At 48.3% G+C, this 12,819-nt stretch overlaps 1 protein-coding gene across 1 annotated transcript in view; it reads right to left on the reverse strand.

Moving 5' to 3' along the window:
* Positions 1 to 12,819, reverse strand: part of ABTB3 (ankyrin repeat and BTB domain containing 3) — a 257,095-nt gene that overhangs the window by 152,676 nt on the left and 91,600 nt on the right. The window lies entirely within an intron of this gene.

Below are 12,819 nucleotides of genomic sequence, written 5' to 3' on the forward strand. Positions count from 1 at the left end.
GGATCCTTGGGATTTGAGTCAGACCTCTTCCTGCCACCCACGTCTACTGGACACTCCATTTGACAGAAGGTGATTCTTTTCTCTGGGATAAGAGATTTTTGTTGGCATCAGTGGCCACTCTGGGGACAGACACAGAGGCCACTAAAGTCCAGGCTGAAGCTCTGCAGAACCCAGGAAGGACCCAGGAGATGCTCTGATCTCCTCAAGGTCACCTAGGGTGTGCCTCTCAGCCCACATGGTGGGGACACGGGTAAAGAACGATCCTGGTCTTTGAGGTTCTTCATTTACTGAGTCCATGCTCTAGCACACATTGGATTCCAGTCTCTATCTAAATATATAAAAGGCTAAGTGTACCGACTGTACATCTGTCCGACCGACCGACCGGCCGGTACATATGATGTGCACTGCCAACTTAAAAATAAAGATTGACTCGTGCATGTGTGATATATATAAACCTCTCGCTGGCGCCAATTGCACGTGATGCCAGAATGTATCTGAAGACCAACTACTGGCACAACATACCTCTGAAGCTGAAAGAAAGCACGTCGTCGACAGAATATGTTTGAAGACCAACTACTTTGACATGTCATTTTTTGCAATTACTGTGTGAATCTTTCTTCTAATTAATTTCCTTTCAATGTGCACAAATCCATGCACCAGGCCACTAGTAGTTTATAAAACCTGACCAAAGGTATACCCATTCCCCCTCCCAGTCTGCAGGGTGCTGTGGTGCTAGGCCCTCCTATCTCCACACTGTTCTACCCCCTTCAAGCCACCACAAGTAAACACACCATTCAAGTAAAGACAACATACTTGTTAGGGAACATGGTAGCTTCAGGACAAATTCCATGGATTACCTATCTACCCAGACTAAGCCCCAGCACCTCCTATCTAGGAAACTCAGAGCCCAAACCGCCTCACCTAGGAGGAGCTCCCTGCCCCCCAAAAGCTCCGGTTCTTCTTTATTCACACAGCACTTAGCACTGTGTTTATTATGTCTTTAATACCTTCCCATCTGTAGAAGGCAGGATAATAGTCCAAAGATGGGGTGAAAACCTGTGAAGCTGTCCCTTTACATAGCAAAAGGGACTTTGCAGATGTGAGTAAATTAAGGATGTTGAGATGGGAAGATTGTCCTGGATTATCTGGTTGGGTTCGATGTAATTACAAGGGTCCTTAAAGGAGGGAGGCAGGAGGATCTGAAACAGAGAAAGAGATGGGATGATAGAAGCAGAGGTCAGAGAGACAGATGTGAAGATGCAATGCTATTGGTCTTAGAGATGGAGGAAGGGGCCACAAGCCAAGGAATGCAGGTGATCTCAAGAAACTAGAACAGGCAAGGAAGTAGATGCTCCCCTCAGGCCTGCGGAAGTCAGACCGCTCTGCTGACACGTCGATGTTAGCGCTTCTGGCCTCCAGAACTGTAAGATAATACATTTCTGTTCTTTTAAGCCACTACATTTATAACAATTCTCCATGAGAATCTCTTTCTCAGAGCTGGGTTCCTGGGAACCTAACCCCCACCAAGGTCTTTGCTCAAATGTGACCTCCTCAAGGTGACTTTCCCAGATTGCCCTATTAAATGGCTACTTCCTCTGCCCCAGCAACTCTCTGCCTCCTGTGCTCTTCCTTTTTCTCCATAAAACATTGATACATCCAACAGAATATGATTTGATTGATCGATTGCTTTTCTGTTTTCCCCACTAGGATATAAGCTCCAGGAAGGCCAGGACTTTGCTCATGACTGTAACCCTTGTAAGTGCGGAGGCTACAACAATGAACAAAACATGGATAGCAGGGGTTGGATAAATAGTGGTTGAATAAACGAATGAATAAATGAGGGAGTGGCTTATCCTCCCAGTCACACATCTCCCTTGTTGACCCCTCTAGTTTCTGGCTTCCTGACTGCAGGCTTCTCCCTGATGGGCAGTTTAGGGCTCTCCAGCCCCTCCACTCTGCCGGCTGCGTGGTCTTCCCAAGTTTCTCCTTTGCTCCTGAGAAGACTAAATGAACAAGTCATGTCATTTCGTTTTCTCCAACTATTCTGACCAAATGCATCCCACTCCTCTGTGGTGTGGGCTGCCCTGGGAATCGTGAACACCATGCGGTAGAGAGAAGGTTCCAGGACAGCAAGCAGGCCCCGTGCCCTACCCCCACCCTCCCATGCTCTTTACTTCAGAGTCCTCTTGGGCCTCCAGAAATCACAATGATCTCATAGGATTTACATGAGCTTTTAATGAGTCCCTTGTCCCCTATCCTGGAACCACTACTAACTGGGAGGAAAAGAAAGGAAGGAAAACCAGGGAAAGAAAAAAGAACCCACACAACTCTTTATTTACCACTTCATTTCCTAAAATTTTGGAGCCCCAGGAAGAAAAGTGAGTAGGTACTAGAACAGTTGGCAAAATAAATAATATCAAATAAGCCTTCAAAATCAATCCTTCACAGTTAGCAATACACAATGAAACAACCACCCCCCCAAAAAAGTTTGGTTTCCAACTGGCAAAAATGGGAATGAAATCTACAGTCTTCTCTACTTTTCAAACACAAATTAGGTGATAGCTCAGAAAGGAGGGAAGCGATTGGAGCTAATACTCTATTACATTCTAACAGGACCCGAATTACTTTCAAAATTTCTTGCTTAATTGGAAAAAGGATCCAAAATGATAACATTCACTCATTCGTTCATTCCCTCATCTTCCCATTTAGCTAATGTTTACTGAACACCCACAATGCACCTCATTATGGACCCTGGAAATGCAGAGAGGATGGCCCCTGACTGTCTTCAAGAGTAACAAAAGTGGTAGACCCACAGTGTTTTTTTAAAAAAAAATCAATTCCAGGGGCCCCATTCCAGACCTACTGAAACCAGAACTTCCAGGGGAGAAATCAGAATTCTGCAGTTTTACAAAAATATTTAAAATTTTTTTTCAGCCCTGGCCAGTTTGGGTCAATGGATAGAGCATTGGCCTGCAAACTGAAGGGTCTCAGGTTCGATTTCTGATCAAAGGCACATACCTAGTGTGCAGGTTTGATCTCCGGCCCCGGTGTGGGGGTGGGGGGCACATGTGGGAGGCAACCAATGGATATGTCTCTTTTTTTCCCCCCAGATTAAAAAAAAATTCTTTATTGTTTAAAGTATTACATATGTCTCCTTTTCCCCCCATTGACCTCTCCCCGGCCATCCCCACCCCCCAACACATGCCCTCACCCCTCTAGTGTCTCTTTCATATCAATGTTTCTCTGTCTCTCTCCCCCTCCCTCCCTCCTTTCCACTCTCTCTGAAAAGCAATGGAAAAATAACCTTGGATGAGGATTAACAATATATTAAAACTTTTTTTTCAATTACAGTTGACAGAGGTAACATGGATGGACCTAGAGGGTATTGTGCTAAGTGAAATAAGTCAGACAGGGAATTTTGCATTGTAAGTAAACACAGCAGGTGAGTCTCAAGCGTGTATGGACCTTAACTTCAAGATGGAGAGCCACTGACACCCAACCCCCCCTGCCCCCCACCTCCTACTCTCCCCTTCCCACCCCCCACACACATACACACATCCAACCCAATGATAGTTTTTAGACTCTGTGAGGCCAACCGAACCTTTGGAAATCTAACAGACGCTACAATCAGGAGCAGAGGCTGGTTCTGGCTCCCCCTCAGCGTTCTGCTCAGGAGCCAGCAGAAGCTGGAAGGCATGTTAGCTGGTCGGGAGACATCAGACTGAACCCTCACCTCAACACGGCCTACCTGTGTGATTTGGGCAAGTCCCTTCCACTCTGCAGCCTCATTCTCATCTACTATACACTTGCAAAGGTGACGGTGAGAATTTAAATGAGATTACACTGGCATGCCCTTGGCTCAGGGTCCAGCTTGGTGTAAGCATTCACTCAACGCAGCTGTCCACTTAGCTGTTTTCATACTGCTGGGGGCTCAGCCCTCCACTCACTTCCACTCCATCTTTCCCTCATTCTCCGTCCTTTCCCACTCTCCCTTTCTTTCCTCCTTCCATCATCACGGGACTTGGAGGTTCCTGGCACTGTGTTAGCAGTTGGGAAGTTCAAGTGTGGTCATTACAGACATGGTTCCAGGTTTGGTGGAGCACATGTTCTCATGGGGAAGGGTTTATAAAAACATGTGAACAAACAAACAAAACAATCAAGGCTTGGCTAACGTCTATGAATGAAATAAAGGAGGCACAGGGATAGAGAATGAGGGAGGACCCTAGCTAGAAAGTATGGCAAGGAAGGCCTCTCTGAAGCGCCAGCAGTTGGACGGAGGCTGGGAGGATAACAAGGGTTTGGAGACTAAACCTTCCATTCATGGGTGAATGCTCAGGAAAGCAGGTGTGAGCTTGAGGTGTTTGTGGAACTGAAAGAGCTCAGCGTGGACCAACGCAGGAGGCAGAGGTGTGAACCTGGAGGGGGAAGCTGAGGTCAGATGACAGACTTATGAGCTGGGTGATGGGCAGAACAGTTACCAGGCCTTCACAGCATCAGGATGGGTGCTGACCACAGTGCTGAAGCAGGGGCCTGGAAACCCCAAACAGGCCAGGTGTTACCCCTTTGCTGCTGGACTATGAGAAGCCAGGGGGATGGGGAGGTGGGGGAGGGGTGGAAGGGCTCCCAGGTAATGAGCCAGACAAGACTCCGAATAACTGGTGGTGTGACCTCACCAATGAATACCAGCTAAATATCAGGCCATCAAATAAATCACATGAAGGCATTTAGATTTTAATCTAAGCACAACGGGAAGCCACTGACGGGTAGGGCAACAGGGAATAATGCCAGCAGGATGACATTTTAAGAAGCCCACTCTGATTTCTGTGTGCGGATAAACAGCAGGGGCCATAGTCGGGGGAGGTCTCTTTGCTGGACCAGGAGAGATGGGGGGGGGGGCAGGGAGGAGCAGTGGAGGAGAGGTGGAGCGAGTTGGTGGTCTCAGCCCTGCCCATACGGTACCCACAATGCAATGGAGCCCACCCCACCAATGAGCTTCCGGCGTCCACAGGGCTCACCAGAGGGAACGTGTAGCCTGACCATTCCTGGCCAGCAACCGGACAGACAAGGGGTGAGGTTTCTGACCTGCAGATGCCTTCCCCGGAGTAAGAGGCCTTAGTTGAGAAAGGAGAGGCTAATTGGCCTGAATGCCTCCTTCCACATTCCGCACATCCCCAGGGCTAAAGTTCAGACCCAGTTCATGTCTGACCGAGACAGCCAACCTGATTATTACGCCAGGCATGTCTGGCTAAGGTTAAATCCCGGAAGAAGAGAACGCACAGACAGTTGAAGGGCTGCTATCTCTGAGTTACAGCACCTCTGAAGATGCGCAATTATTAGCACTTTGTATGTGCGGGTGACTGACTGTCTTTGTGTTCCAACAACAAACAAACAATTTGTTCTTCAAGAAACAGGTGTTAGCCACACTGCCATAGCTGCTGACAACCACGAGAAGAAAATAGAACGGGTGACGCCTTATGTGTGTGCAAAACACAGCTCCGTTTGCTAACTGCCTGATACTGGCACACGCAGGAGTGCTTTCCCCAGCTAAGCATATTCAATAAGAAATGTCTGAAAGAAATGTGGTGCGATCGCTCGGCATTCAGAGTTCTTTCACCTGGAGCAACCGCCTCTGAGAGGCAGGCGGCTGTAGCCTTCTGATATTAGAATTTATTTCTCCATCAAGATAATCCTACAAAGGATCTGCTGCTCATGTGTCACTGTGTTTCATCTTTGGGGGCGCTAAATTGAACTGGCTCCAAGAACTCAAGGAGGGGAGTCGGGACGATGATAGCAGATTATTGGTTACAAAGAGAAAGAGAAGAGAAGTTCCCAGAGGGCCATGCCTTTTATTTGTTGGAAGACGTGTTTCCCCAAAAGCACAGATATTTGCATTTCCGGAGGACAAAGCATTAAGCATAGAAAGAATATTCTAATGTGTCTCCCGGCTGCAGCTGGGAAAGGGCGGGCTCCATTGGAGTCTTCATGCACAGCGTGGAATTAAACACCACACCCTCCCGAAGGCATCCACCGCAGGGTTCTGCGCAGTTGATATAAGACAATTTTTTTCAAACTTAGTTAGGTGGCCTGGAAAGGCACAAATTCATGATTCTCCATCCTCAGGAGAATGGCTTATAAACAGTCCCCTTCACACCTGCCAGTGCATGAAAAGAGGGTGGCATGGGAGACCGCCCCCCCGATCAATCCCCTTCATGTTCCCAGAAAATAATAACATCAGTGTTCACAGTGACTGTCACCCAGAACAGAACCAGGGACATGAGAGTGACTCAGTGCCGTGGGGCCTGGTTGTGTCACCTTTGAGCTGAGCCAGGCCCACCTCATGTCTCTGGGTCACCTCTGAATGCTCTCCCCTCCCATCCCCCCATTAGAGAACATCCTCAGGAGAGACCAGCTGGGGCCAGAGGAAACAGGTAAAAGGCAAACCAGTCCCTCCCTGTGGTTGTGACTGAGCAACTCCAATCAAGGTCAAGGCTGTTTGGGGGTAGTACGGGGGTGATAGCAAGAAAAGGCAAACAAGCCCCACACCCACTATAGTAGGTTGAGTGGTAACCCCAAAAAGATACGTCCACATCCTAACTTCTAGAACCCGTGAATGTGACCTTATTTTGGAAAAGACTTTTTGCAGATGTAATTAAGTTAAGGATCTTGAGATGAGGAACCATCCTGGATCGTCTAGATGGGCCCTGAATGCAGTGACAAGTGTCCTTGTAAGGGGAACGCAGAGGGAGATCGGAGACAGACAGAAGAGGGGAGGTAACGTGACCATGGAGGCAGGAACTGGAGGAATGTTGCCACAAGTGAAGGAATGCCCACAGCCCCCAGAAGCTGGACGAGGCAAAAGAAGTAATTCTCCCAGGAACCTCAAATGAGTACTTCTCTGCAGACACCTTGATTTTGAACTTTTGAATTATGAGAGAACAAATTTCTGTTGTTTTAAGCCACCCAGTTTGTCCCAATGCGTTCCAGCAGCCACAGGAACCGAATACACATAATCTGAGGACATGACCCAACGGAGCTGAGCACCATCTAGATCAGGGGTCCTCAAACTTTTTAAACAGGGGGCTACTTCACTGTCCCTCAGACCGTTGGAGGGCCGGACTATAGTTTTTTTTTAAAAGAAACTATGAACAAATTCCTATGCACACTGCACATATCTTATTTTGAAGTAAAAAAACAAAACGGCAAAAACACCCGCATGTGGCCTGCGGGCCGTAGTTTGAGGACACCTGATCTAGAGCCCAAGCTTTCCCAAGAAGGATCTATGGACCCCAGGCGCCCAGGGAGGGCTTTCCACCCCCAGGGTCATCCACAGAGTTGTGTGACTGGGCACTCCTGCAGGTTTGAAGGGGAAGTGTCCACAGCTCTCATCAGATTCTCAAGTGAGACCAGGACCCCAAAAGTATCGAACTCCACGGGGTCTCCATGAAGGCCGAGAGCTGTCCAGGGTCACACAGCTTATCGTTCATTCACTCACTTGTTCTAGCAATCACTCCACAAAGATTTATAAAGCACCTATTATGCGCCGGGTGCCAGTTGTGCACTAAGTTAGCAGAGCTAGATGTTCCACCACACGCTGGGAAAATATGGACAGAGACAGATAGGTTCGACTGGATTTTCCGCCCACCAGGTCCAAATTCCTTTAGGCCTTGACTAATTGACGCATCTGGAACAGTGTGGCAGACAAGATAAGCCTCCTGGAAGCTCAGAGTCAGTCATAGTCATGTGAAGCCCTCATAACCTTAGAACAGTGGTTGGCAAACGCATTAGTCAACAGAGCTGCAGTTTGCCAACCACTGCCTTAGAACATTCGAGAAATTCCAATATGGCAACCATATTTCTGACTACCTGTCTCACCCAGAAGTGTCCCCAAATCCTTGTTTACACCATGTGACCACATTCGTGGTGTAGAAAACGTACTCCCAACGTGTTCCTGGAGGACAAGGTAGCCAACTAGGGAGAGTGCTGGTCACACTCAAGAGCCAACTTGCCACCTCCTCGATGTCCTGTCCTGGGCAGATTTCATTATCTTCCCTTTCAGGTGCCCAGTGGCCTGCATTCTAAGCCAGATGTGGTTCTTGGACATTGATGCTATCTGTCTCCTGGTCTGCTTTACCCATATGAATGAAGCACCTGAGACTGACAGAAGCTGGTGTATAAATACCCCAGCTACCTACCCTGCAGGTAGCATAAGTCTGAGATACATGTTCTATGCTGCCAGTTTCCCTGGTGCAAATAAGCTCCCGGCACCCACCGGGGTAGCTGGCTGGCTAACACACCCCTTATTGGTGGTCTTCTCTCCTTGACTCACGTTTCCACTCCTCTAGCTTCACCTCCCATTTAACCTCTAGCACTCAAATCCTTGCCTGGTATCTCCTTCTGGGGGAACCTACCTTAATACCTGGTTAGGTTAGAAACCTACCCTAGTTGGGCTGATTCAGAGAAGAGCAGGCATCATAAGCCAGAGTGACACACAGTAGATACTCAGGAAATAGGACTTCCCTTCATGGGGGCTGCTCCCATCCCAGTTTTTCTGTCTGTTCCCATTGAGCTCTGCAAAGCCTCCTGGGCTGCCCAGGTCAAGCTCGTCTATTCTCTCAACAGCTGTCTGGGCAATTACAATTTCTAATTATACCTCATCGTTATGATTTGTTAAATCCATTAGCGCCACCTCGACCTCTTCCATTGCTCTTCTCGTCTCGAATGTGTTAACCCTGCTCTGCGGCGAAGAGGAGGCAGGCAAATGGGTGTGCCTGTTAATGAGTGGGCCGAGAACAGGAGGCTTTTCGCAACATAATCTCATTAAGAGCGATCACCGAGAGCAGGGGTCTCAGCTGAAGATGCACCAGGACCTCCAAGAGAGCTTACTAGAATTGCATATGCTGGGCCCCTCCTGTTGAGATTCTGATACAGAAAATCTGCATGGAGCTCGGGATTTGGATTTTAGTAACTTCCCCAAGAGATTCTGATGCAGGGGACCCCCCCCCCCCGCCCCAGTCAACACCTGGAGAAACACAGTCCAGTGCCTGGAGCAGAGTGAGCGCCATCCATCCATCCATCCATCCCACATCTCTTACTGGACGCTTCCTCTTCCCAGCCACGAAACTGGCACTGGGACTTCCATAATATTTGAGAATAGGGTTCATACCTACCACTTTCAGCACATCGAGGACCAGCTTTAAACACACAGAAAGTCCTCAATGAAGAAGGAAAGCCAGGGTTTTCCTGGGATAAAAGACAGGAGCTGAGGGACCTGCCCCCTTGAGGACTCAGTAGTTTTATGGTGACTCAGAGTCATTACAAAATGTACCAGAGGATCTTTTATACAAAATCAGTTTATAACCCGCTTCCCTCATACTTTATTCTTCTCTCACAAACCTAAACAAATGGCTCTTTCCTTCTCTCCCAATCCCCATCAGTCTCCTCAAGGCACAGAGGGACCTTTGACCTCCAAGGCTTTCCTCCCTTGGTACCACGTGGCTACACAAGGGAGGGAGAAGCAGGTGCGGGGAGGTCATACCATCTCCCTGCCTGGCTACTGGCACCTGACATACATACTTGTTGCCCAGGAAAAACAGATCACTTGGCAGTTCTTTGGGTCAACTTTTTAAAGCACCTACTATGTGCCAGAACTCCTAGGAGTGCAGAGGTGACTGAGCCAAGCCTATTTATGGAACAGAATGAGCCTTTATTCTTTGTGCATTGCCACACACTGGTCAGTGATGAACAAGAACAGAAATCAAACCAAGTGAGTAATTTTTTCAGCACAGAACCATAACCCACCCCCCACGTCTGACAGGTGTCACCTTCCATTCCTCCAGGACACGTAGACCCTGATTCAGTGACTGGCAATATTTGGAGGGAGCATGAGCATGTACGTGTCCCCGTGTTTATGGTGAGAGTTTCTGGGAATGGAGAACCAGGAAGCCCTTTCATTTACACTGAGTGGCCAGCTTATTATGATCTCTGAACGCATAATAATCTGGCCACTCAGTGTGTATCCTATATAATAAAAGGCTAATATGCAAATTGTCCCCTCGACCAGGAGTTCGACCAGCAGGCAGGCCGGCCAACCGCCCATGTCCCCTCCCCCTGGCCAGGCTGGCCGGACCCCACCCATGCATGAATTCATGCACCGGGCCTCATATACACACACACACACACACACACACACACACACACACACACACACACTGAGTGGCCAGATTATTATGCATTCAGAGATCATAATAATCTGGCTACTCAGTGTATTTTATAAATTTAACATCGCGTTAAAACAATACGCAGTGGTGTCTTCCAACAATCATTGTAATAAGTCTTGACTAAGAAGAGCTCGTTCTAATAATAAAATGCCATTCAACATTAGGAAAATAATAAAGTTCAATCACAGCGATTGATCCGAGGAGATAAACAAATGATTTTCTCTGTAGATGACAACAGGTGTTTCATAATCTGCTTTACGACTTGAAAAACTGAGAGTACAGGGCATTTTCTTACTGTTATGAGGAATGTCTCTCCAACTAATAATCGAGATCATATTTAATGGTGAAACATTTGAGATATTCCTACTAAATTCAGGCACACGGAAAAGTGGCCCATCACCATTGCTTAGCATTGTTCTGGAAGCTGTGGCCGATACACTGGGGAAAGGATGGAAGGGTGAATGGGTAGGTAGAAGGAAGACAAATATTAGAAACAAGAGGTCAAGTCCTGATTACATGCATGTGTGGGGACTGCCAACCTAGAAAGCAAAAAGTGTGAGCAAACGGGGACTCTCAAACACTCATCTTTAGAGTAGAAATTACACAGAATTTTCAAGTATAATATCGAAATAACAAACATAAAAAAGCAAAAGCCCTTTTTATACCTTTTAGCTCAGTAATTGCACATCTAGAAATTTGTCTCCAGGAAATAATCTGAGAGGCACGAGCAAATGCTATGTTCAAGGATGTTCATCATTACGCTATTTATAAAACCGCAAGAGGAGAAACCGCCTAAGTGTCCAGCTAAAGGGGACTGGGTAAATAAATTCTGATTTCCCTAGGTGGTGGGTGGAATATAAAACAGTACTTCAAAATTGCATTTTAGGTGAGTAATACTTACTGCAAGAAAGAGGGCATGCTATCCTGGTAAAAAAAGAAGGAACAATAACAAACACAATGCTTAGTATAATCTGCTTTTGGAAATCATAGGTATGAGCATAGAAAACAGACTAGAGAGATTCCCACACAAACATAAAAACTATTACCTTGATGTTTTCGTTTACCTTTTCTTCTTGCTTATCAGTAAGTCATTAGAAAACAAACACGCTGTTTAAAAATGTAGTTGGCACAGTGTTTACAGCGGTAGGTCCTATCTGCCACGCGTGGTAAAGACACGCCTGCATCTCAGGCCACATCTGCAATGGGTACCCGGTGCCAGGCATGGCAAAGCCTCTCCACGGGCCAGCGACAGGCTGACAGCTTTTCCTGCTTTATGGCTGACTCGGACTGTGATCATCTGTGAAATAAAACCAGATCTATGCAATCATAAACCAGACTGTCTTGTGCACTGAGCCCTGGAGAAAACCTAACCCAACTGCCAAATCTCTCCTACACCCCACAGTGTAACCCTCTCATTAAAGCATCCTGGGAGTTCCAAGAAACGCACCGTTTCCGTGGCGCTGACCTTGCGATTCAGACCCAACAGGTGAGGAGGACAAATGCCAGGGCTTCCGAGAGCCCAGCCCGCAGGGTGAGGAACCGTTTGGCCCGGGGGAGCGGATGAGACAGCTCTGACTCACCGCACACAGTTTCCCTGCCTCCCAGTGGAACGATCGGTGTGGGCTGAGAAGTGTAGTCGACCAGTTGTCCAGATGGACAGCAGGGCAGACTTCATCTGGAGCCCAGAGGGCTCTGGACCTGGGGCTCTGAGGCTGAAGGGAGGATAAGGGAGGGTGCAGCCAAGGGTCAGCTGGGTGGCTGGTCCCACCCGCTTCCACGGCCTGGCCCTGGCTGACTCAACTCAGAAGCAGAGCAGAGAAGGAGGCTGTGATGTCTGCCTGCTGGCATTGAAAGAAGACCAGCACGTCCTGAGCTTTAAACCGGAGAAGTGACCCCACGCCTCCCCCACCTCACCTCTGGCGACAAGTCCTCCTTTCAGGATGGTCCTCACCCCTCCCTCTCGTACCCCTGAGCCTCTTTTCCCTTCTGCCCGGCACGCTTGCACTGGAGGCCTGGTGAAGCCATATGGCAGCTACATGACGCTGAACAGTCTCCTCGCAGCTCTCAGCCTGTTTCCTCATCTAGGTCAGAGGCAGCACCCACCTCCGAGGGTTGCCGTGAGCATTAAACGGTAGGACAGTTGGTGGCTTATCCCAGCACCTGGCACCTTGTGAGTGTCCCTTGATTTAGACTTTATCCTTTAACCTGATGTTGCCGCTTCACTGTGTGATATTTTACTTGGATTCTTCCAAAAGCAGACCCCGAGGCAGGGATTTGGGGAGCACCATGAGGGGGTGGGGAGAAAACCCAAGGATACTTTAATGAGAGGGTTACACTATGAGCCACTGGGGCTCAGTCTTGGTGGGGACCCTCTGAGAGGCCGGGGAACACACCCCAGAACTGTCCCACGAGGATGCCAGGTGTTTATCCACTAATTCCCACCCTTTCCCGATGGAGGGTCGCTCCTGGGGTGTTGACTACCAACACTTCCAGCTGCCTGGGTGTAAGCTGAGCATGCCCAGCGGGGAGGGCACGCAGGGCAGGCACGCAGGAGTGCTGGCACACGGGTGGGGCCCTGGCATTGTGGGTAAAGGGTTTTTGA

This window comes from Cnephaeus nilssonii (assembly GCF_951640355.1).
Source record: "Cnephaeus nilssonii genome assembly, chromosome: 6".
NCBI lineage: Eukaryota > Metazoa > Chordata > Mammalia > Chiroptera > Vespertilionidae > Cnephaeus > Cnephaeus nilssonii.